The sequence below is a fragment of the Schistocerca americana genome, chromosome 3 (genome assembly GCF_021461395.2).
Source record: "Schistocerca americana isolate TAMUIC-IGC-003095 chromosome 3, iqSchAmer2.1, whole genome shotgun sequence".
Classification (NCBI taxonomy): Eukaryota; Metazoa; Arthropoda; class Insecta; order Orthoptera; family Acrididae; genus Schistocerca; species Schistocerca americana.
In genome coordinates, this window is record NC_060121.1 from 532,578,135 (window position 1) to 532,605,521 (window position 27,387).

Sequence of the window (27,387 nt, forward strand, 5' to 3'; positions counted from 1 at the left end):
ATCACCGGTAGACATGTTTTTTAGAATGAAGAATGTTTATGGGACAGCATTTTTGTCGAAGCCCAGGAAACTGCATCATGATAACGCATGTCCCCACATTGCAAATGTCGTAACGTAAAAGTTATGCCAACTCAAGCGGCAGACACTCGAGAATGCTTATATCTACGCGTGCGATTACCACGACTTCGGTCCCTTAAAAAAGGCCTTGAAGGGTCAACGATGTTTGTGAGACGAGCATAAGTAGTAGGCAGTTACGGAGTTCTTCACGCAGCAGGACACGGTGTTGTAGCACTCGCGAATCTCCAATAGGTGCGTCGCCTCAATGTTCACTGCAATTTTGCCTGATTGGTATACAGATTCCGGACTGCACAGTCTTAGAACGGAAACTTTCTGATCGCCCCTTATAATGAACATTCTATGAGCTACATTTTGCTTTGCAGCTGGAAAATGCATAGCCGAATTGCGTTTTGAGACCCGAGGACGGTCTGAATCTGGCCCGAAATCGATTGTCTTCAATAAATATAAGATGATACAGCTGTGTATTGTAACTAGTGATTCCTGCACAAAATATTCCACGATTTCGTCTAGCTCCCCTCCTCTCCACAAAATTGTTAAACATATAGGCCTTTTGGTCAGTCAGGAAACAGGAACAAAAAATAGATGTTGTCACTGGCCATTCCTCTGTTCTTGCTTCAACACTTCTGTCGGGTGCTGCCCCCTGGCAAGACTTCGAGAACCCAGCGTGCTACCACCCTCATGGCGAAATTTGTCGTCAGACTCACCTTGTCAGCTGCGACCGACACACATAGAAGGATTACGGAGGGCCCATCAATACCAGGCTGAAGAAAAACCCCTTTCCCCAGTGAACCGGACACGGGTCCAGGTGACTACAGTACTGGACGGCCAGTATTAATGGGCGGCTAGGAAGTGATCAGTTACACTGTCATCTTTCTTCGACATACCCTCAGTCAGCATTATGTACTCATTAGACTGTTCGTTCCATTCTTCTTCACTTTCACTGAGGATAGAGATGTCTTCAGGAGAATCTTATCACTGATATTCTTCCGTCTTGAATTTTAATCCTACTTCTGAATCTTTCTTACTTTCTCTTATTACCTCATCGATGTGCAAACTAAATAGTATGGTCGAAAGAGTGCATCCTCGCCTTACAGCCTTTTTAATCTGTGAAAATAGCTCTTGATTTTCCATGATCATTGTTCCCTCTTAGTTTCTATAAATCTTGTATAGTACCAAACTTTCCCTGCCAACGGCCTTGCCGCAGTGGTAACACCGGTTCCCGTCAGATCACCGAAGTTAAGCGCTGTCGGGCTGGGCTAGCACTTGGATGGGCAGACCATCCGGTCTGCCGAGCGCTGTTGGCAATCGGGGTGTACTCAGCTCTTGTGAGGCAAACTGAGGAGCTACTTGACTGAGAAGTAGCGGCTCCGGTCTCGTAAACTGACATACGGCCGGGAGAGCGGTGTGCTGACCACATGACCTCCATATCCGCTTCCAGTAACCGCTGTGGGCCGAGGATGAAAAGGCGGTCGGTAAGTACCTTTGGGTCTTCATGGCCTGTTCGGGAAGAGTTTAGTTTAAACTTTCCCTACTGCTCCTATTTTTTTCAGAATTTACAATATTTTGCACCATTTCACACTGCGAACGCTTTCTTTTTAGATCGACGAGTCCTATGAACATGTCTTGATTGATTGAAGAGGATTATGAATGTTTTAATTTTTGTTAAGTCTTGAGTGTATTATCAAAAACAACGCCAGAACCAGAGATATGAAGATTGAGGATCTTGCTCGCTCGTACTCATTCGAGGAGGCCGCACTTGGACGTGGCGTATTCGAGTAAGGATGCTAGGAGTGGGCAGGCTGTTGTCGAACAAAGTGCTGTGGTGTGCGGAGGGCAGAGGCAGCCCAGTGTGGGCGCGCTCTCCACTCTGACGTTGTCGCTGAGGTCACCAGGCTCTGTGTGCCTGCAGGCTGGCGACGCTTCTGGTACATTCCCACCACCTAACGCAAATACAGTCGTATCATTTAAGCAATGCAGTGCGCGTACTGTCCTGCGTCTACAACAAACAAAATATGGAAACAGTTAAAAGTCTCGCAGACCACGTCAGTTGTTGCGTAAAATCGCCACGTCACGTAATTGTTGCATACTATCGCAGCCACCAATATGTATAGTCAGTTTGAACGATATTAAAACTTTTTCAGGTATACATTCATCATTTTTCCGTACCTTTTCTGCGTTTACAAATAATCTTCTCTCTAGTAAGTCATGATAAGAGTAATCTCAGCATTTAAAATATCTTCTGTTTTGATAGCTACTATTTTTTTCGTTTTGTAATTAACCAGAAAATTACATAATAGTAAGGGTATAAACTCTGGCTACTGCGTATGGTCTAAATGTTCCCAAAGACAGATTTTGGTCCATTCTGTTAGTATGACTAACCTGTGGCGTTCCCATTCTACAATTCCGAGGCCAAAGCAAAAATACATCCCCCAGGCGAAAACAAGGAATTGACCGAAGCAAATATCATTAAGGCCATTCGAGAAATCAGTAATAAAACTATATGGACCCTGAAGACTGCTAAAATAACTTTCCACTATCGATCATACATGCATTTAGCAAATCTGAAGTTTCTTCTACAAAATTAATTTCACAAAACATTGGAAGGGAATTTTTATTATCTGTATAGTTGGCCGCCGGCCAGTGTGGCCGAGCTGTTCTAGGCGCTTCAGTCTGGAACCGCGCGACTGCTACGGTCGCAGATTAGAAACCTGCCTCGGGCATGGATGTGTGTGATGTCCTTAGGTTACTTAGGTTTAAGTAGTTCTAAGTTCTAGGGGACTGATGACCTCAGAAGTTAAGTCCCATAGTGCCCAGAGCCATTTGAACCATTTTTTTTATAGTTGGCCAACAAATAAGTTTCTATCTCCTTCACTCATTGGAGAAAGTGTATAGCTTCAGAAGTGCTGACCTATGTCAAATAGCTTACCAGTTAGCGAAAACAGAAAGTCTACAACAGCCGTTTAAGAAGGGAGAACCAAGAAGAACTTGGCTAGATCTAGTTTTGTAACGTTATAAGAAATGGAGTAGAATTAATTTTGTTTATGATACAGAGTGCGGTATATTACAAGAGCGTAATAGATGTTTCTCCAGTGCAATTAGTCATCGCCGAGGAAAGTTCGTTTATATTTGTAGTTCTCTGAAGGTGGACTATTAAAATCACACGAGAGCCTGACATAGACCAACACTGATTCGTTTCTCTCCTGCAGTGGTTGACACTATGCTAAACCCTCGCGAAATCCATCGGCTTATGATCACGGCACTGACACCCTACAATAACCCGTGTTTACTTGTGAAAGCCGGCCGGTGTGGCCGGGCGGGTCTAGGCGCTTCAGTCTGGAGCCGAGCGACCGCTACGGTCGCAGGTTCGAATCCTGCCTCGGACATGGATGTGTGTGATGTCCTTAGGTTAGTTAAGTTTAAGTAGTTCTAAGTTGTAGGGGACTGATGACCTCAGATGTTAAGTCTCATAGTGCTCAGAGCCATTTGAACCATTTACTTGTGAAAGAAGACAGACACCAGTGTCACTACCATTTCAAATTCTCTTTTCTTCTTTTAGATATATTTCACTCACAGTAATGTACGAGTATGATCTAAAAGGTAGTGGTCGGTAAACTTCCCACGATCATACGTTTTCAAAGCAAAATGTGTAAATCAAGTGCACGTGCCTGATAGGTGGAGTCATTACACAATGGCTGTTATGCATTATGGAAAGGTAAGTAGTTTATTAAGAAGCCACGATTTCACATTACTATATGTAAAAAAAACAGATTTTTTTAGCCATACACTTTCGTCAAAGTTGATTGAGAAACTTGATGGAACTAAAAAGTTACGCAAAATGAAAATAATTTTTTTTTTTTTTTTTTTTTTGCATAGGGAAAGTAAAGCTTTGATGTAAAAGTAAGTTCATAAATGATGTTTCATAGTCTTACGTACCTGAAAGTGTTTTTAGAGCGTGAAAATTGAAGAAGTTGTTATCTTCCTTTCCCAGAGTGGAAAATTTGAAATTTTGTGGTAGCTTCCTATGGAACCAACTGTTGAGGTCATCAGTGCCTAGACTTACACACTACTTACTCTAACTTAAAATAACTTACGCTAAGGACAACACACACACACACACACACACACACACACACACACACACACATACCCATGGCCGAGGGCGGATTCGAACCTCCGACGGGGGGGAGGGGGGGGGGGAGAGCCGCGCGGCGACCGCGGCAAGTCGCCCCAGACCGCGTGGCTGCCCCGCGGCGCCACAGAATAGAGTGTTGTGTTATTCGAGCATCGGATAGTCGAAACAGCGTGACGGAAGTCGGCAGCAGTTTCCCCAAGGGTGGAAAGCGACTACACTGACATCCGCTGGACTTTAATATAACTTCGTGCATTAAAAATTCGAGGGAGTATACACGCCAGATGCGGACTTCTGGTCAGAAATGCCTGTCTGGTGCCGTTATCTTTCCTAACGTCAAACTGAACATAATCTACGAGATCCTCCATTTACTTTTCTTGCCAACAATTTTGAAACATGAGCTATTAACAGAGTGAGATTTTCACTCTACAGCGGAGTGTGCGCTGATATGAAACTTCCTGGCAGATTAAAACTGTGTGCCCGACCGAGACTCGAACTCGGGAGAGTGAAAATCTCACTCTGGAAACATCCCCCAGGCTGTGGCTAAGCCATGTCTCCGCTATATCCTTTCTTTCAGGAGTGCTAGTTCTGCAAGGTTCGCAGGAGAGCTTCTGTAAAGTTTGGAAGGTAGGAGACGAGATACTGGCAGAAGTAAAGCTGTGAGTACCGGGCGTGAGTCGTGCTTCGGTAGCTCAGATGGTAGAGCACTTGCCCGCGAAAGGCAAAGGTCCCGAGTTCGAGTCTCGGTCGGGCGCACAGTTTTAATCTGCCAGGAAATTTCATGAGCTATTAAGTTCTGAGGTGGCTGTGACCCAGAAAAGTTGCACATAGAAACCAAGAAGACAAATAACTCTACACACTTCATTAGTAATAGAATTAATACAGACAATGCAATAGCCAAACGGGCTACTACTGGGTTAGCCGCCGGAAAACATAAAACATACTTCTGATGTAATATGCACTGTTACTGCCCGGTAAAAATGGTTCAAATGGCTCTGAACACTATGGGACTTCTGAGGTCATCAGTCTCCTAGAACTTAGAACTACTTAAACCTAACTAACCTAAGGACACGACACACATCCATGCCCGAGGCAGGATTCGAACCTGCGACCGTTGCAATCGCGAGGTTCCAGACTGTAGCGCCTAGAACCGCTCGGCAACTCTGGCCGGCCACTGTCCGGTAGTTTTGTTCAAAAATGTTCACATGTGTGTGAATTCCTAAGAGACCAAACTGCTGAGATCATCGGTCCCTGGACTCACACACTACTTAAACTAACTTATGCTAAGAACAACACACACCCATACCAGAGGGAGAACTCGATCCTCCGGCAGGAGGTGCCGCGCAGTCCGTGACATTGCGCATCTAACCGCGCGGCCACCCCGCGCGACAGTTTTGTTTATCGATAATACTTCTCAATTAGGTGTTCGTAATGGAACAGTCACTCTGAGTCTTAGTGTAATGTCTATGTGCAGACTAGCCACAAGTCGAACTCCCATCCTCCATTCACAATGAAGTCTATTATAGTTTAGTCCTCAGAGCCCACAGTCAACAAGGCGAGCGCTCGTGGTTGACCGAATGGCGGGTTATGAGGATTATACTGGTGAAGATGGAGAACTAGTCCGAGGCTGGAGTCCTCAGAGACCTACGGTCGACGAGGAAAGGCTGATAGGTTCGTTGGTTGGGACTGTCTGGTTCGGTGGCTGGGACTGAACTGCTGCTACTGCGACTGGTTCGGTAGAAAAGACCGAACTGGCTAGCTACGGCCATGTGTTGACATAAATACGGTAACTGTGGATGGATACGGCACTGCCCACTTGCGGCTACGTGATCCAGCGGATGCGAGTAGCGCCGTAATTGTCTCACGTGCTACTGGCGATGACACCGCTGCCTCTTGGCGATGTGACGCTGCTGGTCGCAGTCGCAGATGCCACAATTTCTACGAGTATGTCAATAACTTGTTGCTGTTCTTGTTCAGCACTGTTGTGCTTGGTTATCAGTGACGTAGTGCCGGAAGGTCTGCGTTACTTCTGTTGCTACGCAGACTGTTTCGAGCGCTCCCGAGGCCGACGAGAATGATAGGCCGCGGCGCGTACGTCACGAAGGTAGGCTTGAACTCGTTCGCTGTCTCAGCTCAGCAGACAAAATGCGTTTCTAAACCTCTCAACTCACACCTGGACGTGTACCTACTAACAAGAATTGCATCTGCTACTGGAATCTGCTATTATGAAGTCTTACTGATTAACAGTACTACAACAAAATTTAAGTTCAATTCTCGACATAAATGGTATAACGGCTTGTTTGTAACATTTAGTCTCTTCTGCTTAACAGTCCTCATTTAAGGAAAGATGTGGTGCCTTATGCAGCTGATGATCATTTTGACAGGATTTTAATTTTATTGTTCCCCAGTACAGCCGTAACGAATTATTAGTACGCCTATGCACTTTCTATCATGTTAGGACTAATAACAATAAAATTCCATAATAATGGATTTCAGGAGAATATGCAAGTCTCGTTTGAACATACACACTCAGTTACGAGTTAACAGGCACAGAAACGCAGTTTTTCTGCAGAGTTGAGCGAGTGAGCGAGCGAACTCGGCCTACCTTCGTGACGTAGGCGCCGCGGCCTGTCTTTCTCGCAGGCCTCGGTGCGTTCCACAATGACGCGGCTTCAACAGGCTCACGGTTCGGCAAAACGCAGAAACGACATGTATTGCTGGCAGCCTATCTGTCTGGCTACAGCAGTAGTTTTAGAGCTTATTTGCCCTTGCCAACTGCCTTCCCGGTCTGGTAACACAGGTTTCCGTCAGATCACCGAAGCTAACAGCTGTTGCGCTTGGCTCGTACTTGGATCGGTCACCGTCCAGGTCTGCCGAGCGCTATTGGCAAGCGGGGTGCACTCAGCCATTGTGAGGCAAATTGAGCAGATATTAGATTGAGAGGTACGGGCTCCGGTCATGGAAGCTGACAACTGACGGCAGAGAGGTGTGCTGACCACGTAGCCCTCCATATCCGCATCCTGTGACGCCTATCGGCTGAGTATGAAATGACGGTCGGTAGGTGTGTCTTCCAAGCGTCTTTGGACGGAATTATGTGCCCTTGCTATCTTTGGTATGAAACAGTTAATACATTTTGGCAATCACAGACTAGTCGTTTGACAATATGAAAAATGCATAGGTAGTTCTACAATTTTCGGTGGCAGTTTACTGGTTTACGTCGTAAATATCTACCAGCTGGCTCTGCAGATTCCAGTTTAATCCCATTGTTCATATGCGGAACACTGCATGTCATGATCTGCAAAGATGTCACAGACACAATTCATTTGTTTACTGTAGGAGGAAAGGGACAACCGAACCTACTATGTATTCCAAGATGTTACCGATACGTATGATGGATATTATTTCAATTAAAAAAAAAAGGTTATGTGGTCCAGAAATATTCAGACAGTAGAGTAGTTAATGAGATCTTTGCACAGACTATGAAGACTGTCTGTTACTCGATAGATAAATTTAAAAATTACCATTCTACCACTGGAAATCTGACATGTTATTCTCATCTGGTCAGCATTTTCTCTGATAATATGTTCGACATACTCAGCCGACAGGCGTCACAGGATGCGGATATGGACGGCTGCGTGGTCAGCGCACCTCTTTGGTGTGACATCATAAGCGAGTGACTGCGTGTGAGATCGCTCTCTAAGTTTTCATATATTTTTAGGTTTCAGATACATATTTTAACGGTTTTTGTGATAATATTTACTATATAAGTGACGTATTAGTGGTTTCTTCATTCACCTCTGCCTTTCTTGTGTTGTGACCTGATATTTGTGAGTGTTTCGTATCGAGCAACTTAACCTCTTGCCTGTGTTTACATTCCGCGCTGACCAGTTGCAGCTGTAGCGGCGAATCGAAAGCTAAGTACTAATTAATTGTTTGTTTATAGTGGTTTATTTAGGAACTTTAGTAGTCTTCAACCGGTGTTCTTGGTGTTTTCTGGTGAAATAATTTCAGAAGAACCTATTGGGAACTGTTTTCAGCTTCGTTACTGTGTCATTAGACGTTTGATTCTCTTTCTGTATTAGTCTTTTGTTATATTCACATTTACACTGTTAATAATAGTAGCTACTTCCCTTGTAGAGTAAGTTTGTGATTCTTGTAGTCAGGTTTTTAACATCATCTTATTGAAGTAGCGGAACTTAGAAAAAGTAAAATTTTACCACGAGTGAGAAGTGTGGGCTTTGCCGTAGGTTCGTGAGTAGTGGATTGCGGTGTGAGACTTGTTCGAAGTATTTTCACTGGGGGGAATGCAGTGGGGAAGCCAGTGGGCATTCTGGTGGGATCCTCTCCTGGAACTGCAGGTTATGTAGCAAGAGTAAGTTGATAGAGGAGCAGGGGCGTAAGATCTGTGCCCTTCAGGTGCAGTTGAAAGACGCACAGGAGGAACTAGATAGGATGAGGAGGGAGAAGGGGGTTGGGGAATGGGAGCTGGCTGTTGGCAAGAGATCTGCTAGGAGAAGAAGATTTTCAGTTAGTTTTACTATTGGTGTTTACAATAGATATGACCAACTGTCAGAGTCTAGTGGAGAGGAATCTCTAGTAGCTGTAGATGTAGGAAGTATGCAGCAGACCTCAGTAGTTACTGTGCCTAGAACAATTGCAAAATCGAAGAGGAAGAAGAAGGTTCTGCTGTTAGGTAGTTCTCATGGCAGAGGTGTAGGCCAGCAGTTGCAGGAAGTGCTGGGGAGTGAGTACCAGGTCACCAGCATTGTGAAGCCTAATGCAGGGTTGGCTCAGGTGACTGTTAACATATGGGGGTTATGTAGGGATTTAACTAAAGAGGATCAGGTAGTGATTGTGGGTGGGGCTGGTAATAGTATTGATAGGGATGGGGAGTATAACATAGATGGTGACCTGGAAAAGATAGCCACTCAGACTGGAAACATGAATGTGCATTTCGTGGAACTGTTTCAGCGTCACGATCGGCCTCATCTTAATACAGCCGTCAGGCGTAATAACTGAGACTTGGGGGTGCGCTGATGACAGAAAGCATGGGTCACATTTCAGTGGTGTCGGTGGAGTCCATCAGCAGGACGGGTTTCACTAGACATGGCCTGCACCTCAACAGGTATGGCAAGGGGAGGTTGGCAAAGCTTATAGGTGACAGCATAGGTGGGGTTGGTGGGATCACTCATGGGAAAATTTCTGCAGTAGTGGGTGTTAGAGCTGCACCTTTTTTAGATTGAAGTCAGCTGATAGGTATTCCTGCTTAAGGGAAGTATCTCTAACAAGGGAATCACTTTTGACAAAGCTTAGGTATCCGAGTAATGAGGGAATTAGTAAATTTCATCAAAATATACAAGGTATTAGAGATAAAGTTAGTGAACTGCTTATAGATGTTGACTCTGAAATTATTGGTATATTTGAACACTTCTTAAATAAGGAGATAATTCAGAGACTTCCTTTACCAGGATACAGGTTGGCTGGCAGCTTTTCGAGGAGCTTTTTGCGGTGTGGGGGAGTAGCCATTTATGCGAAAAACGGCATTCCTTTTGAATCAATTGATGTTTTAAAGTACTGCACTGAAAAGGTGTTTGAACGTTGTGCAGGTGTGGTTAAATTTAACGGAGCTAAACTTCTAACTGTTGTTATTTATAGATCCCCAGACGGGCCGGCCGAAGTGGCCGTGCGGTTAAAGGCGCTGCAGTCTGGAACCGCAAGACCGCTACGGTCGCAGGTTCGAATCCTGCCTCGGGCATGGATGCTTGTGATGTCCTTAGGTTAGTTAGGTTTAACTAATTCTAAGTTCTAGGGGACTAATGACCTTAGCAGTTGAGTCCCATAGTACTCAGAGCCATTTGAACCAAGATCCCCAGACTCCGATTTCACAACATTTTTGCTAAAGCTAGAGGAGGTTCTTGGTTCACTTTATAGGAAATACAAAAAGTTAGTTATATGTGGTGACTTCAATATTAATTGTATAAGTGATTGTGCAAGGAAGAGGATGCTGGTAGACCTCTTTAATTCATATAATCTTATGCAAATCGTGTTCTTTCCAACGAGAGTGCAAGGGTACAGTAGAACAACCATAGACAACATTTTTGTTCATTCCTCATTACTAGAAGGGCATTCTGTTAGCAAAAAGGTGAATGGCCTTTCAGATCATGATGCACAAATTTTAACTTTAAAAGATTTTTGTGCTGCAACACGTGTGAAATATAGTCATCAGCTGTTCAGGAAAGCTGATCCAGTTGCTGTAGAGACCTTTGTAAGCCTTATAAAGGAACAAGAGTGGCAAGATGTTTATAGCGCTGATACAATAGACGATAAATATAATGCTTTTCTCAAGACTTTTCTCATGCTCTTTGAAAGTTGCTTTCCGTGAGAACGTTTAAAACAGGGTACTAACACAAACAGGCAGCCTGGGTGGCTGACTAGAGGGATAAGAATATCTTGTGCAACAAAGTGGCAATTATATCAAAACGTTAGAAACAGTCAAAATCTAAATGCAGCAGCCCATTACAAACAATATTCTATGGTGCTTAAAAATGTTATTAGGAAGGCAAAAAGTATGTGGTATGCAGATAGAATAGCTAAGTCTCAGGATAAAATTAAATCCATATGGTCAGTCGTAAAGGAAGTTGCTGGTCTGCAGAGACAGGTCGAGGATATAGAATCAGTGCGTAGTGGGAATGTCCATGTTACTGATAAGTCGCATATATGTACAGTATTTAATAATCACTCTCTGAATATAGCAGGTGAACTAAATAGAAACCTAGTCCCAACAGGGAATCATATAGCGCTCTTAGAAAAAAGTGTTCCGAGACTGTTACCTGAAATGCTCCTCCGTGATACAAGAGGGAGATTGAGTTAATAATTAAATCACTAAAGACCAAGAACTCTCATGGATATGACGGGGTATCTAGCAGAATATTGAAGTATTGTTCTATGTATGTTAGCCCAGTTCTCAGCCATATCTGTAACTTTTCCTTTAGGAGTGGTCGGTTTCCTGACCGATTAAAGTACTCGGTAGTGAAGCCATTTTTTAAAAAGGGAGACATTGATAATGTTGTCAATTTTAGACCTATTTCTATGCCATCGGTGTTTGCTAAAGTTATCGAGAAGGTTGTATATACAAGGTTACTGGAGCATTTAAATTCACATAATTTGCTGTCAAATGTGCAGTTTGGTTTTAGAAATGGTTTAACAACTGAAAATGCTATATTCTCTTTTCTCTGTGAGGTTTTGGACGGATTAAATAAAAGGTTGCGAACGCTAGGTGTTTTGTTTGATTTAACGAAGGCTTTTGACTGTGTTGACCACAAAATATTACTGCAGAAGTTGGACCTTCATGGAGTAAGGGGAGTAGCTTACAATTGGTTCGCCTCTTACTTTAAGAACAGGAAGCAGAGGGTAATTCTCCGCAATATTGAGAGTGGTAGTGATGTTCAGTCCCAATGGGGCACTGTTAAGTGGGGCGTTCCCCAAGGGTCGGTGCTGGGGCCACTGCTGTTTCTTATTTATATAAATGATATGCCTTCTAGTATTACAGGTGATTCAAAAATATTTCTGTTTGCTGATGACACCAGCTTGATAGTGAAGGATCTTGTGTGTAATATTGAAACAGTAACAAATAATGTAGTTCATGAAATAAGTTCGTGGCTTGTGGAAAATAATCTGATGCTAAATCACAGTAAGACTCAGTTTTTACAGTTTCTAACTCACAATTCAACAAGAACCGATATTTTGATCAGACAGAATGGGCATATTATAAGCGAGACGGAACAGTTCAAGTTCCTAGGCGTTCGGATAGATAGTAAGCTGTTGTGGAAAGCCCATGTCCAGGATCTTGTTCAGAGGCTAAATGCTGCTTTATTTACCATTAGAACAGTATCTCAAATAAGTGACACTTCAACACGTAAAGTAGTCTACTTCGCATATTTTCATACGCTTATGTCGTATGGTATTATTTTTTGGGGTAATTCTTCTGATTCAAAAAAGGTATTTTTGGCTCAAAAACGGGCTGTTCGAGCTATATGCGGTGTAAGTTCGAGAACCTCTTGTCGACCCCTATTCAAAAATCTGGGAATTCCGACATTGCCCTCTCAGTATATATTTTCTTTAATGTCGTTTGTTGTTAGCAATATTAGCCTATTCCCAAGAGTTAGCAGCTTTCACTCAGTTAATACTAGGCAGAAATCAAATCTGCATGTAGAATGCACTTCCTTGACTCTTGTGCAGAAAGGAGTGCAGTATTCTGCTGCATCCATTTTCAATAAGCTACCACAAGAACTCAAAAATCTTAGCAGTAGCCCAAACACTTTTAAGTCTAAACTGAAGAGTTTCTTCATGGCTCACTCCTTCTATTCTGTCGAGGAGCTCCTGGAAGAGCTAAAAAATTAAGCAAATTCCAGTGTTACATTCTTGATTTTCTTTATTTAAACCAACGACTTGTCGCCTGAATATGTTTCTTACATTTCATTTTATCTGTTTCTAATATCGTGTTATAATTTCATGTATTGACTCGTTCCATGACCATGGAGACTTATCCTTAATTTGGTCCCACGGAACAATAAATAAATAAAAAAATAAAAAAATAAATAAACAGTATTCTTAAAATTTGGTATACCAGTCCATTACAATACGATTTCTAAGTTGGTCGAGAGGATAAGCTGGTTCAAATGGCTCTGAGCACTATGGGACTTAACATCTGTGGTCGTCAGTCCCCTAGAACTTAGAACTACTTAAACCTAGCTAACCTAAGGACATCACACACATCCATGCCCGAGGCAGGATTCGAACCTGCGACCGTAGCAGTCGCGCGGTTCCGGACTGAGCGCCTAGAGAGGATAAGCATTCCATGTGAACTAACGTACAGTAGATTTAATGGAGCATTGGATATGAAGGAGCCCAGTATAGCAAAACAGTGTTTCGCAGCTTGTTACAGGTGCAACTTCACCTAGAGAAGCATGCCGCCGTGGCCGAGCGGTTCTAGGCACTTCAGCCCGGAACCACGCGAATGCTACGGTCGCAGGTTCGAATCCTGCCTCGGTCATGGATGTGTGTGATGTCCTTAGGTTAGTTAGGTTTAAGTAGTTCTACGTTCTAGGGGACTGATGACCTGAGATGTTAAGTCCCATAGTGGTCAGAGCCATTTGAACGATTTTCACCGAGAGAAGTGGAAACAGTGTCGCGTGGGGTAGCCGTGCGGTCTGTGGCGCCTTGTCATGGTTCGCGCGGCTCCTCACGTTGGAGGTTTGAGTCCTCCGTCGGCCATGGGCGTGTGTGTTGTCCTTAGAGTAAGTTTATTTCAGTTAGATTAAGTAGTGTGTAAGCCTAGGGACCGAAGACCTCAGCAGTTTGGTCCCATGGTACCCAACCACAAATTTCCAAAATTTCGGAGTGAACATAGTTTTGTCATCGACAGATGTTGTTGTTGAATACTTTTTGGGGGGAACAGGGTATTATTAAGGAAACGGTTAAAAAGTAGCTCGTCCTTGATATGAAACATTACTGTACCATACACGTGTGAGTTGAAGCACAAGTGGGGACTATCGTTTGTTGTTGTTGATGTCTTCAATCCGAAAACTGTTTTGAAGCAGCCGCCCACGCTGGCCTATACTGTGCATGACTCTTCATCTCTGTTTATGTACTTCAGCCTACATCCCTTTGGATTGGCTTATTGCAATTAAGTCGTGGTCTCCCTCTACAATTTTTACCCCGCCCTCTCCCCTCTCGCTCCCCCCCTCCCAACACACACACACACACACACACACACACACACACACACACACATACCCTTTCTTTCATTACTAGATTCAAGATCTCTTGACGTCTCATAATGTATCTTATCTCCTGAGCACTGCTTTTAGCCAAATTGTGACACAAATATCTGTTCTCGCCAATTCGGCTCAGTACCTCCTTGATCCACCCATCCAACATTATTCTGTAACGACACATTTCAGAAGCTTCTAATCTCTTCTTGTCTGTACTGCTTATGCTCACAACGTGGAAAGAGCCCAGCAAAGTGCTCTTCCGCTTAGATAAAGCTGTTTCATCATCTGTTTGGTATTCCAAAACAAACAGGAGGTCGGCATCGAAATATCTCACTGCTTTCTTTACTTCATACTGTTAGCTTCCAATATACTGAAAAAATGGCTTGGAGGGAGTAATTTATCATTAAATGATGAAGAGGTTATCTGCGCTTCAACGGGTGTTACGAGGTGCAGGAAACAATTTGTTTCTGTAGAGCTGAAATATTTTGTATGTGCTGCGCCAAATGCAAATTATTGTAAGAAATATATGTTTATATATAGGGTGTGTTGTAAGAGTGATCAGGCGCATTTTCTCTCGTGTTTCGGCAGATATCTGCAATTTCATTTTTGCAATGTGTAGCTGAAGTCAGCCCAAACATGTACTGCTCATCACATGTCTCATGCGATGCCAAGCGTCGTCGGACAGCGTCAATTTGTTTCCCGTAACAAACAAAATGATTTTTAAAATAGAATTTTACACGCTCCTAAATTCGTCTGATGCTGCATTTATTTTATCGGGATGTAATAACAGACACTGTGAAATACGAAGAGCAATTGGTACTGCAGCAACGACTGAGCAGCGCTTCTGCATGTACGTAGCAGTCAGCGTCAATTATTTGCTTGACGTATTCCAATCTCTGTTTTCCTCTACAGTTTTTGCCCTCTACAGCTCCCTCTAGTACCATTGAAATCATTCCCTCATGTCTTAGCAGATGTCCTATCATCCTGTCCCTTCTCCTTATCAGTGTTTTCCACATATTCCTTTCCTCTCCGATTCTGCGTAGAACCTCCTCATTCCTTACCTTATCAGTCCACCTAATTTTCAACGTTCGTCTATAGCACCACATCTCAAATGCTTCGATTCTCTTCTGTTCCGGTTTTCCCACAGTCCATGTTTCACTACCATACAATGCTGTACTCCATACATACATCATCAGAGATTTCTTCCTCAAATTAAGGCCGGTATTTGATATTAATAGACTTCTCTTGGCCAGAAATGCCTTTTTTGCCATAGCGAGTCTGCTTGCGATGTCCTCCTTGCTCCGTCCGTCATTGGTTATTTTACTGCCTAGGTAGCAGAATTCCTTAACTTCATTGACTTCGTGACCATCAATCGTGATGTTAAGTTTCTCGCTGTTCTCATTTCTACTGCTTCTCATTACCTTCGTCTTTCTCCGATTTACTCTCAAACCATACTGTGTACTCATTAGACTGTTCATTCCATTCAGCAGATCATTTAATTCTTCTTCACTTTCACTCAGGATAGCAATGTCATCAGCGAATCGTATCATTGATATCCTTTCACCTTGTATTTTAATTCCACTCCTGAACCTGTCTTTTATTTCCATCATTGCTTCCTCGATGTACAGATTGAAGAGTAGGGGCGAAAGGCTACAGCCTTGTCTTACACTCTTCTTAATACGAACACTTTGTTCTTGATCGTCCACTCTTATTATTCCCTCTTGGTTGTTGTACATATTGTATATGACCCGTCTCTCCCTATAGCTTACCCCTACTTTTTTCAGAATCTCGAACAGCTTGCACCATTTTATATTGTCGAACGCTTTTTCCAGGTCGACAAATCCTATGAAAGTGTCTTGATTTTTCTTTAGCCTTGCTTCCATTATTAGCCGTAACGTCAGAATTGCCTCTCTCGTCCCTTTACTTTTCCTAAAGCCAAACTGATCGTCACCTAGCGCATTCTCAATTTTCTTTTCCATTCTTCTGTATATTATTCTTGTAAGCAGCTTCGATCCATGAGCTGTTAAGCTGATTGTGCGATAATTCTCGCACTTGTCAGCTCTTGCCGTCTTCGGAATTGTGTGGATGATGCTTTTCCGAAAGTCAGATGGTATATCGCCAGACTCATAAATTCTACACACCAACGTGAATAGTCGTTTTGTTGCCACTTCCCCCAATGATTTTAGAAATTCTGATGGAATGTTACCTATCCCTTCTGCCTTATTTGGCCGTAAGTCCTCCAAAGCTCTTTTAAATTCCGATTCTAATACTGGATCCCCTATCTCTTCTAAATCGACTCCTGTTTCTTCTTCTATCACATCAGACAAATCTTCACCCTCATAGAGGCTTTCAATGTATTCTTTCCACCTATCTGCTCTCTCCTCTGCATTTAACAGTGGAATTCCCGTTGCACTCTTAATGTTACCACCGTTGCTTTTAACGTCACCAAAGGTTGTTTTGACTTTCCTGTATGCTGAGTCTGTCCTTCCGACAATCATATCTTTTTCGACGTCTTCACATTTTTCCTGCAGCCATTTCGTCTTAGCTTTCCTGCACTTGCTATTTACTTCATTCCTCAGCGACTTGTATTTCTGTATTCCTGATTTTCTCGGAACATGTTTGTACTTCCTCCTTTCATCAATCAACTGAAGTATTTCTTCTGCTACCCATGGTTTCTTCGCAGCTACCTTCTTTGTACCTATGTTTTCCTTCCCAACTTCTGTGATGGCCCTTTTTAGAGATGTCCATTCCTCTTCAACTGTACTGCCTACTGCGCTATTCCTTTTTGCTGTATCTATAGCGTTAGAGAACTTCAAACGTATCTCGTCATTCCTTAGTACTTTTGTATCCCACTTCTTTGCGTATTGATTCTTCCTGACGAATGTCTTGAACTTCAGCCTACTCTTCATCACTACTATATTGTGATCTGAGTCTATATCTGCTCCTGGGTACGCCTTACAATCCAGTATCTGATTTCGGAATCTCAGTCTGACCATGATGTAATCTAATTGAAATCTTCCCGTATCTCCCGGCCTTTTCCAAGTATACCTCCTCCTCTTGTGATTCTTGAACATGGTATTCGCTATTACTAGCTGAAACTTGTTACAGAACTCAATTAGTTTTTCTCCTCTTTCATTCCTTGTCCCAAGCCCATATTCTCCTGTAACCTTTTCTTCTGCTCCTTCCCCTACAACTGCATTCCAGTCGCCCATGACTATTAGATTTTCGTCCCCCTTTACATACTGCATTACCCTTTCAATATCCTCATACACTTTCTCTATCTGTTCATCTTCAGCTTGCGACGTCGGCATGTATACCTGAACTATCGTTGTCGGTGTTGGTCTGCTGTCGATTCTGATTAGAACAACCCAGTCACTGAACTGTTCACAGTAACACACCCTCTGCCCTACCTTCCTATTCATAACGAATCCTACACCTGTTATAACATTTTCTGCTGCTGTTGATATTACCCGATACTCATCTGACCAGAAATCCTTGTCTTCCTTCCACTTCACTTCACTGACCCCTACTATATCTAGATTGAGCCTTTGCATTTCCCTTTTCAGATTTTCTAGTTTCCCTACCACATTCAAGCTTCTGACATTCCACGCCCCGACTCGTAGAACGTTATCCTTTCGTTGATTATTCAATCTTTTTCTCATGGTAACCTCCCCCTTGGCAGTCCTCTCCCGGAGATCCGAATGGGGGACTATTCCGGAATCTTTTGCCAATGGAGAGATCATCATGACACTTCTTCAACTACAGGCCACATGTCCTGTGGATACACGTTACGTGTCTTTAATGCAGTGGTTTCCATTGCCTTCTGCATCCTCATGTCGTTGATCACTGCTGATTCTTCCGCCTTTAGGAGCAATTTCCCACCCCTAGGACAAGAGAGTGCCCTGAACCTTTATCCGCTCCTCCGCCTTCTTTAACAAGGCCGTTGACAGAATGAGGCTGACTTCTTATGCCGGAAGTCTTCGGCCGCCAATGCTGATTATTTATCAAAATTTAGGCAGTGGCGGGGATCTAACCCGGGACCGAAGACGTTTTGATTATGAATCAAAAACGCTACCCCTAGACCTCGGGTGCGCATTAGGAGTCATTTAAAATGTAATAATCACATAAAGTTGATCGTCGGTAAAGCAGATGCCAGACTGAGATTCATTGGAAGAATCCTAAGGAAATGCAATCCGAAAACAAAGGAAGTAGGTTACAGTACGCTTGTTCTTCCACTGCTTGAATACTGCTCAGCAGTGGGGGATCCGTACCAGATAGGGTTGATAGAAGAGATAGAGAAGATCCAACAGGGAGCAGCGCGCTTCGTTACAGGATCATTTAGTAATCGCGAAAGCGTTACGGAGATGATAGATAAACTCCAGTGGAAGACTCTGCAGGAGAGAGTAGCTCGGAACGGGCTTTTGTTAAAGTTTCGAGAACATACCTTCACCGAGGAGTCAAGCAGTATGTTTCTCCCTCCTACGTATATCTCGCGAAGAGACCATGAGGATAAAATCATAGAGTTTAGAGCCTACACAGAGGCATACCGACAATCCTTTTCCACGAACAATACGAGACTGGAATAGAAGGGAGAACCTATAGAGGTACTGAAGGTACCCTCGGCCACACACCGTCAGATGTCTTGCGGAGTATGGATATAGATGTAGATGTAGAATTCGTGGCGGGGCGCATGAAACGAGTCAGAAGACTGATGACTCAAGAACGAACCGCTGCATCTGAGACTAGCAGACACAATGAACATTCTGAATTATTTGTTATACATATTCCTCTGTCAATTTCCCCTACAATTTTTGCCGTCTCTGACTCTCTGTAGCAGCAGGCATGTTTTCCCTGATATTTTAACACATACCGGTGCCCTGAGGGTATTTCGCCTGTCTTAGACATCTTGTATACCAGGTGGAGTAGTTTTGTCTTGGCTCCCTCTCCCAAATATATCAGTAGTTCAGACGAAACGCCGTCTGCTCCAGTTTAGTCTTTCAGTGCCCTCTCATGCTCCTCCGGCAGCATCGTATCTCCCATCTCATCATCGGACCATTCAGCGCAACTACAGGCCCTCGGGAAAAATAGAGTTTTAAGTTCCTGTTTGGTTTACTCCGTTCCTATATCACTATAATGCCTGCCACCGTCAACAAACCAGTAAACGCTCCCCATGCATGGAGTGCCGTGCCTGGAAAGCAGAGGCACTCACGCCTGCGTGTGCAGCTGGGGCTACGGCGCCAGCGTGTGCGCGTCGGCCTCGCTGCTAACTGCCGGTTGAGCAGGCCGTTAGCCGGCGACACGGAAGGCTCGCCATATCGTCATCATTAGGCGGCGCAGGGTCGCTTATGGCGGTCATTCCAGAGAGACAGCGGAGGCGGGGTTGGCGGGGGTGGCTTGGGCGGGCGGCGGTAGCAGCCGTCCGTCCCAGCGGCCTAGCGTCCCAGCAGCAGGCCTGCAGCGACGCTGGGGGCGGCGCCAAATGCGACGAGTGGTGGCAATATCCTCAATGCGTCCTCCATTTCTGGACGCTCCCACTCGAAGGACAGTGTGTCTTCCAGATTACTTCAAGCGAAGTTCAATAAGTGATGCAACACTTTTTTTCTGAAAGCAAGTTGTTTTTATTCACGATTCGTGTACGCCACATTATTCCCCAGTCTTTTCGCTATAAAACCTTTCTTTTCAGTATAATCTCTGTTCAATGCGACGGCCTTACATCGCCATAGTGGGAGGGCCTGTATTCCCGCCTGGAACCACCACTGTACTGATGACGTCTGAGCGAACGTCTTGTTGCATCAATAACCTCCCCATCAACCACGTAGTTCTTGCCGCGGAATGCATCCTTCACTGGGCCAAACAGATGGAAGTCGGGAAGTGCGAGATCCGGGTTGTAGGACGGATGAGCATCCAATGATGTATTGTGATCCTTCTCAGGTGTGCAGAATTGTGTGACGGTTTCCGTTGTCATGGAAAAGGAGGAGTTCTTTTGCATTTTTTGTGGCGACGAACACGCTGAAGCAGTTTCTTCAGCTTCATTTGCGTAGCGGAGTACATTTCAGAGTTGATCGTTGCACCGTGATGGAGTACATTAAACAGAACAACCCCTTAGAGTCCCAGACGCCCGTCGCTATGACTTTACCTGCTGAGGGTCTGGATTTGAAGTTTTTCTTCGGAGGGGAGGTGATGTGGGGCCACTCCATGGATTGCCGTCTTGTATCCGGTTCGAAGTGATGAACCTATGTTTCATCGCATGTGATGATGTTTGACAAAAAATTATCACGATCAGTCTCGCAACGCGCAAGCATTGCCGCACAGATCGACCTCCGTTGCACTTTTTGGTCTTCTGTTCGTCGGTGAAGAACCCAGTGCTCACACATCTCTGAGTACGCCAGCTAGTGGACAATTGTATCAGCACTATCGACAGGGACATCAATATGGGCAGCGACATGTTTCTTCCTGATCCGTCGATCACCTCGATTGAGAGTGTCCGCACGTCCCAGCACTGCATGAGTCACAGGAGTGTGCATGCAGCTGGCACGCGGTTGATCGGACAGGTTTGCGCGACCTTATTGCGAAGATGACAGACGGCTCGCCCATAGACTTAACGCACTTTTGTTCAATGCCAGGTCTTAATAGCCACTCTATAAGTATCTATGAAGATTTTCGATGCTCTGATTTTCCGCCAAAAGAAACTCAGTGACAGTTCTCTGTTTGGAAATCACCTCCGTCACAGTCACCTCTGTGAGGCTATGTATAGCGCTGCCACGTATCAGAACTTCATGAAAGTATAGGGCCTACAGAGGGAATATTCGAGTTCGACCCAAAACAGACTCAATGTTTTCTTAACCGCAATTGGCTGAGTAAAAATGTGTTGCATCACATATTGAACACCCCTTGTAATGACTAACATTACTGCTACCACAGCTAGAATTTACTTCTCTATTCGGCTTTTGAGCTTTTGGCTGTATTACGATCAAAGACGTTTATACTGCTTGATCACCTGATTTCGATGACGTGCCAATTTTTCAGTACTTGCTCATATCCTCGTAATTCTACGCTGTCATGCTGTGTGGATGTATGCGTTGCAGATTTGTTGTTCACATATACGACAACATGCTGAAAAGTAATGCCTCCGAGTTTTTTACGTGAAAACTCTTAAAGCCTTTTAAGTAAAACAAACGTTATTAACATTCTACGTCTTTGTTGACCAAAAACTGGTAACTGTAGTTCAAATGGCTCTGAGCACTATGGGACTTAACTTCTGAGGTCATCAGTCCCCTAGAACTTAGAACTACTTAAATCTAACTAACCTAAGGACATCACACACATCCATTCCCGAGGCAGGATTCGATGCTGCGATCGTAGCGGTCGCGCGGTTCCAGACTGTAGCGCCTAGAACCGTTCGACCACTCCGGCCGGTGGTAACTGTAGCTGCGCTTGCATATCAGTAGTTCTGCTATGATAAGCGGTGATGAGTAAGTAAGCATTATACATGCAATAACGTCAGCTGCCCTCATGTGTCTGCCTGTTTGGGTACACGGTGTTGCTGCTGAGTGGTGCACGCGGGCGAGCGAAGAGGAAGGGCGCGGATCTGTGCACCATGCTACTGAAGCAGCTACACGCTGTACGCGTACATTATGCAACAAATTTAATAATTTTTATCATGGTTTATGTGCGCCGAAGTAAAAGAACGTGTTTCATCCCCCCCCCCCCCCCCCCCCTTAACGCTTATAAGTGTCGAGTTCTTTCTTTTGCTTTCTGAAGTAGCGTATATTCTTCCTCAGCGTTCAGGCTGTCTCAATACCGAATTTCATCGAAACTGATTCAGCAGTTTTGTCACGAAAACATAACAGAGTTACTTTCGCATGTGTTATGGTATGCTAAGGAAGTATGGATTGAAGACATTGAGAATAATAGAAGCATTGTATTCATTATGTTGAATCGTATTGTGTTCAACAAGTCAATCAACAAAAGCATTTTCACAAATACGATAAATTTCAAATGTCAGAAAATGGATACTTTTTCCCAATATTTTCCGTAATTTGCATAATTTTCTTCAAACAAATAAATATCTTGTACTATGCGCTATCTAGAGTATCCTGTGTTCTGTCTCCACGTTCAAGCTAGTTCCATAGAAAACGTCATCGAAGTTGGTTATCGGTTTAGTCGTGGGAAGATTACAGACGAACACACTTTCGTATTTATAAAACTTTAAATTAGGATATATTTTTTCCTTGGTACGAACTTGATGAAATAAAGTCTGTGCGTTGTCCTAAGTTACCTCATGAAAATTCACCTGGTAGATTTGGAGATTAGCGAAACATGACGTTTTTGCAGTTTTATTATTAGTAAAGATGTCTACATATTTATGTTGAAACCGAGTCACCCTGGCGACGAACACATATCCCCAATGAGAGAGACCAGGTTGTTGACACCGTCACGGTATAAGATTCGGCTTTGTTGACGGAGCCACAAGCTCACTTCTGCTTGCACCGTTTCATCTTTGTGAATCAGAAGTCCACGAACGTGTTCTTTAGACTTCGGAAGCAGATGAGAATCGGATGGGGCCAATTCGGCACACTGTGGAGTGTGATCGATGACAGTGAAGACAAGGCGTGGGACCAAGCGCGGTGGCGCAGTAATTACCACACTGGACTCGTATTCGGGAGGACGACGGCCATCCGTATTCAGGTTGCCCGCGATTTTGCTACATCGCTTCAGGAAAATAGGGGATGGTACCCTTGAAAGGGCACGCCCGATGTACTCGCCCATTCTGCTCCATCTCTAATGACTTCGATGTCGATGAGACGTTAAACCCAATCTTCCTCCCTTTTCTTCCTTCCAATGCACGGGATAGTTGCAGATGTCGCAGAGCTAGTATTTGGTCTGGCGTTGTCATGCTGAAGAAGGGGGTGCTGCATTTGTGGACGGACTCGAAGCTCGACTACAGCGCGCTGTTTCCCACACCACGACATAGTTACGGTACGCTCCGGCATGTCACGTGCTACAATTCGGAGCTCTCTACCGGTGGAGGGCTGCACATAAAATATTCGGAGACTTTACTTTTCAGCATAACCATTGGCGTACTAGGTTCTAACGAGAAGAACGTTTCAAACTCATCAGCGATTTTAATAACACTAATGTCAAAGTGTAAATCCGAAATCTGGCAGTAGAAAATGCATCCATATCTGTGGCAGACTGAAACTACGTGCCAGGCGCCGGCCAGAGTGGCCGAGGAATCCTGCTTCGGACATGGATGTGTGTGATGTCCTTAGGTTAGTTAGGTTTAAGTAGTTCTAAGTTCTAGGGGACTGATGACCTCAGATGTTAAGTCCCATAGTGCTCAGAGCCATATGAACCATTATGTGCAGGCTAGAACTCGAAACGGGAGCTTTGACTTTGCTACATCGTTACTAACTGAACTATCCATTCACGACGCGCGTCTCTACCCTCACAGCCTTTACCAGTATTGCCCTCATACTGCTAAACTGTCTTTTATTAGGTTCAGTTGTGGCTAAGTCACTTCTCTGCGATAAACATCATCTGAAGGGAAGTATCTGGACAGCTATTATTAGACATTAATACGGGATATTTGAAACTTCCTCTTTTATGACAGCTTGCACTGACCTGGGAGCGCTTTCAGTGAGGTGTCTGACTGCCTGTGCAGGGATGACACCCAATTATGCCACAACAGCCGAAATCAGAGAACGCTGTGATATAGGACTCTGGCGTCGGGAGCGAAATTGACGTTCTCTTATCCGGAAAGTGTTCCACTGTGTTCAGATATAGACTCTGGTCAGGCCAGTCCGTTTCAAGAATGTTAATGTCCATAAACCATTGGCTGCTTTATGACAGGATACATTGTCATACAGATAAAAATATTCATCCTCTCAGAATTGTTCCTCTACAGTACACAGTACACAATGCTGTAAATTTTGTGTTGGTATCTGTCCACATTTGTCCGCTGCTCGTGGTCTCGCGGTAGCGTTCTCGCTTCCCGAGCACGGGGTCCCGGGTTTGATTCCCGGCGGGGTCAGGGATTTTTCCTGCCTCGAGATGACTGGGTGTTGTTGTGTCGTCTTCATCATCATCATCATTCATCCCCATCACGGTCGGAGGAAGGCAATGGCAAACCACCTCCACTAGGACCTTGCCTAGTAAAACGGTGCGGGTGTCCCGCGTCGTTCCCCTACGCTCTGTAAAGAAGCATGGGACATCGTTTCCATTTCCATTTCACCTTTCCACATTTAGCATATTCTTAAGTACAGTGATACCACACACGAATCACCAAAAACACGCCCATTCCGTAAAACCACCTCCTCCGTACCTCACTATTGGCACTGCACATGACGGCAAGTGACGTTCTGCAGTCATTCGCCAAACTCAGAGGCTTGCATCGGGTTGCCACAAGGATCTGAGTGATTCCTCATTCCGAATCACTCGATTTCAGTTATCTACAGTGCAGTGTCGTCGCTGTTCACAGCCCCTCAAACATCGCTTAGGATTGAATACAGAAATGTGTGACATACGAGGAGCAGCTTGGCCATTTTACATTCCTCTCTTAAATCTCTGTGCACAGTCAATGTGGTAGCTGAACTGACGGTAGCACATTACAGCCCACGAGAGATTCCTTCCGCTGATTTCACGCTACGTTTTACAACCAATCTTCGCAATGCTCAACGGTCCCCGGTCGTCTGTACGTGAGGTCTGGTCGTTCCTTCTTGTTTCCAGTTCACACTAACATCACCACCAGTCGGCTTGGGTGGCTGTAGAAGAGTTGAAATGTCCCTTTTGCCTATGCTACTCAGTAGACGTCTAATGACCAGTCCACGTCGAAGCCACGGAACTCTGGCGGCCGACCCAGTTTGCTGTCACTATGAGGGACGATCAAAAACTTTCCGTTCAAAGACCGTAGAGTCCAAAATCGGTGTACTAATCAGGCAAGATCGCAATGAGCACTGAGGCAATCAATTCTCAGACGCACAACTTAAAGACATCAGTTTGGTGAAAGACCGTGCCCTGCTGCGTGAAAAACTCAGTAGCTGCCCGTTGCACATCCTCGCCCGACAGGAGTTGCCGGCCGTTACAGGCTTTTCTTAGCGGACTGAAGGGATGACAATCGCATGGGGAGGCGACTATAAGGCGGGTGCTCGAGTGTCTCCCACTTGAGTTGACGTAGCTTCTGTTTTACGATATTTGCGATATGCGGACGTACGTTACCGTGAAGTAGCAGAACCCCGTCTCGCAGTAATCAGTGCGTCACATTTCCAACTGGCTTTCAAATTTCTATGAACGAGAGGATTGTGGATGACACTACCGCATCGTCGCCGCTTTCGTCTCCGGTCCCCAGTGCCGGCATCAGCTTTCGTCGCCTGCAACGCACGCACGTTGCTGGGACACTAATGGCACACTGACGCCCTTGCCTAAACGTCGGTGCTTGTATACACGTGTCGGGGGCCGTACTACGCTGCGCGTACGCTACAGAAACCCTCTCGAACGGATACTTTTTGGTCGCCCCTTATACAAAGCACTGTCAGCGTTAAATCTTCCAAATTTTAGACTTGAAAAGTAAGACGTCCAGTAGTTTATTGATTTACAAGGTAAGTATTCTGCACGGGATTCAGGGTGTGGGTGAAGCACGTGTCACTAAGGAAAGGAATAGCGCAGAGGAAGCATGTATGACAACTATTGTTCGCAGAAGAGATTTTGTGAAGTCTGGAAGGTAGGAGACGAGGTACTGGCAGAATTGAAGCTATGAGGACGGGTCGTGAGTCGTGCTTGGGTAGCTCAGATGGAGCCGGCACGGTAGCTCAGCGTGTTCGGTCAGAGAGCTGTTCAAGGATCAACAACGAACTTGAACGGATGTCATGTGACGTCCGCAACGACCAAACACAACGATCAAAAACGAACAAAATAAAACCAAATAAAACAAAAGATGGTAGAGCAGTTGCCCGTGAAAGGCAAAGGTCCCGAGCTCAAGTCCCGGTCCGGCACACAGTTTTAATCTGCCATGAAGTTTCAACTATTGTATAGTCTCACTGTGGATAGTTATTGTTTTTTTCTGAAGAGGAGTTGTAGGTAGTACTCGCAACCCACTGAGAATTGTTTCATCATTCAATACAAAAAAGGTGTTAAAGATAACCAGTACCGATTGTCTCACTCGTAGTCACGTTAATGTGAAAATGGCTCATATGGCTCTAAGCACTTTAGGACTTGACATCTGAGGTCATCTAGGGTAGAACTTAGAACTACTTAAACCTAACTAAGGACATCACACACACCCATGCTGGAGGCAGGATGCGAACCTGCGACTGTAGCAGCAGGGCGGTTCCGGACTGAAGCGACTAGAACCGCTCGGCCACAGCGGACGGCACGTTAATGTGACCACCCGTCAAAAGCCTGAATAAGCACATTTCTGAGCGCGTACCGCTACGAGGTGTGCGGGAAGCGAGCCAGTGAGGTTCTCGAAGGTGCCGACGGGGATATGACCAGCTCTGCTAGGTTTCTCGGTCGAGGATACACGGCGCCAACACCACGTTCGAGGTGGTTCCACAGATTCTCTATTGAGCTTAAATCTGGGGGGTTTAGTGACCAGGGGAGTGAGGTAAACTCGCCCTGGTGTTCTTCGAGTCACACACGTATACAGCGAGTTATATGACACGTTGCATTGCCTGCTGGTGGACGTCATTGTGCTGAGGAGAAACAAACAAAATGTATTGGTGTGTATGATCCCCAAGGACAAATGCTCACTTGAGTTGTTTCATTGTGCCTTTCAGAGTGACGAGAGCATTGCTTTTAGACGTTTCACACCATACACGTCAACGGCCGTCTGCCCGACAGAGCATAAAACGTGGTCCATCCGAAACGGCCACCTGCCACCGCTCAGTGGACGTCCAGTTGAGGTACTGGTTTGCAAATTCCAGCCTTGTCACCGAAGAGCAGCAGTCAGCATGGGTGTACGAACCAGGCGCCTGCTGCAGAGGCCCATGCGCAGCAACGTTCGCCGAACGGTCGTTGAGTAGACATCGTTGGTAGCCCCTTGATCCGTCTGGGCGGTTACTCCACAGTTGCACGATTATTCGCCCGTATTAACCTCCGCAGTCGCCGTTCAGCCCTGTCATCTATGGCTCATGGGTCTATGGCTCACGGTGCTGTACAGTCCTCCCGACGGCGGTTTTAGATAGTGCCGTCCGTGGTATCTTGAACCATAGCGGCACGCGAACAGCTTACAAACGTAGCCGTTTAGGAAATAATTCCACCCATGACCCAAAACGCAAAAACCAAAAACCAATGATAACATCCTTTTTGACGTGAGGTAAATCGCTGTGTTCCCGCATTAGCACTGTTATCCACGCGCTCCCGATACGCTTTATTCAGGGTGATTTAGGAGGAATGTCACATAATTTTTGA

At 44.8% G+C, this 27,387-nt stretch overlaps 1 protein-coding gene and 1 pseudogene across 1 annotated transcript in view; both read left to right on the forward strand.

The window, feature by feature from the left end:
- The window catches only part of LOC124606203 (pancreatic triacylglycerol lipase-like), a 425,509-nt gene that overhangs the window by 294,785 nt on the left and 103,337 nt on the right, over nucleotides 1–27,387 (forward strand). The window lies entirely within an intron of this gene.
- On the forward strand, nucleotides 1,264–1,382 carry LOC124608097 (annotated as a pseudogene).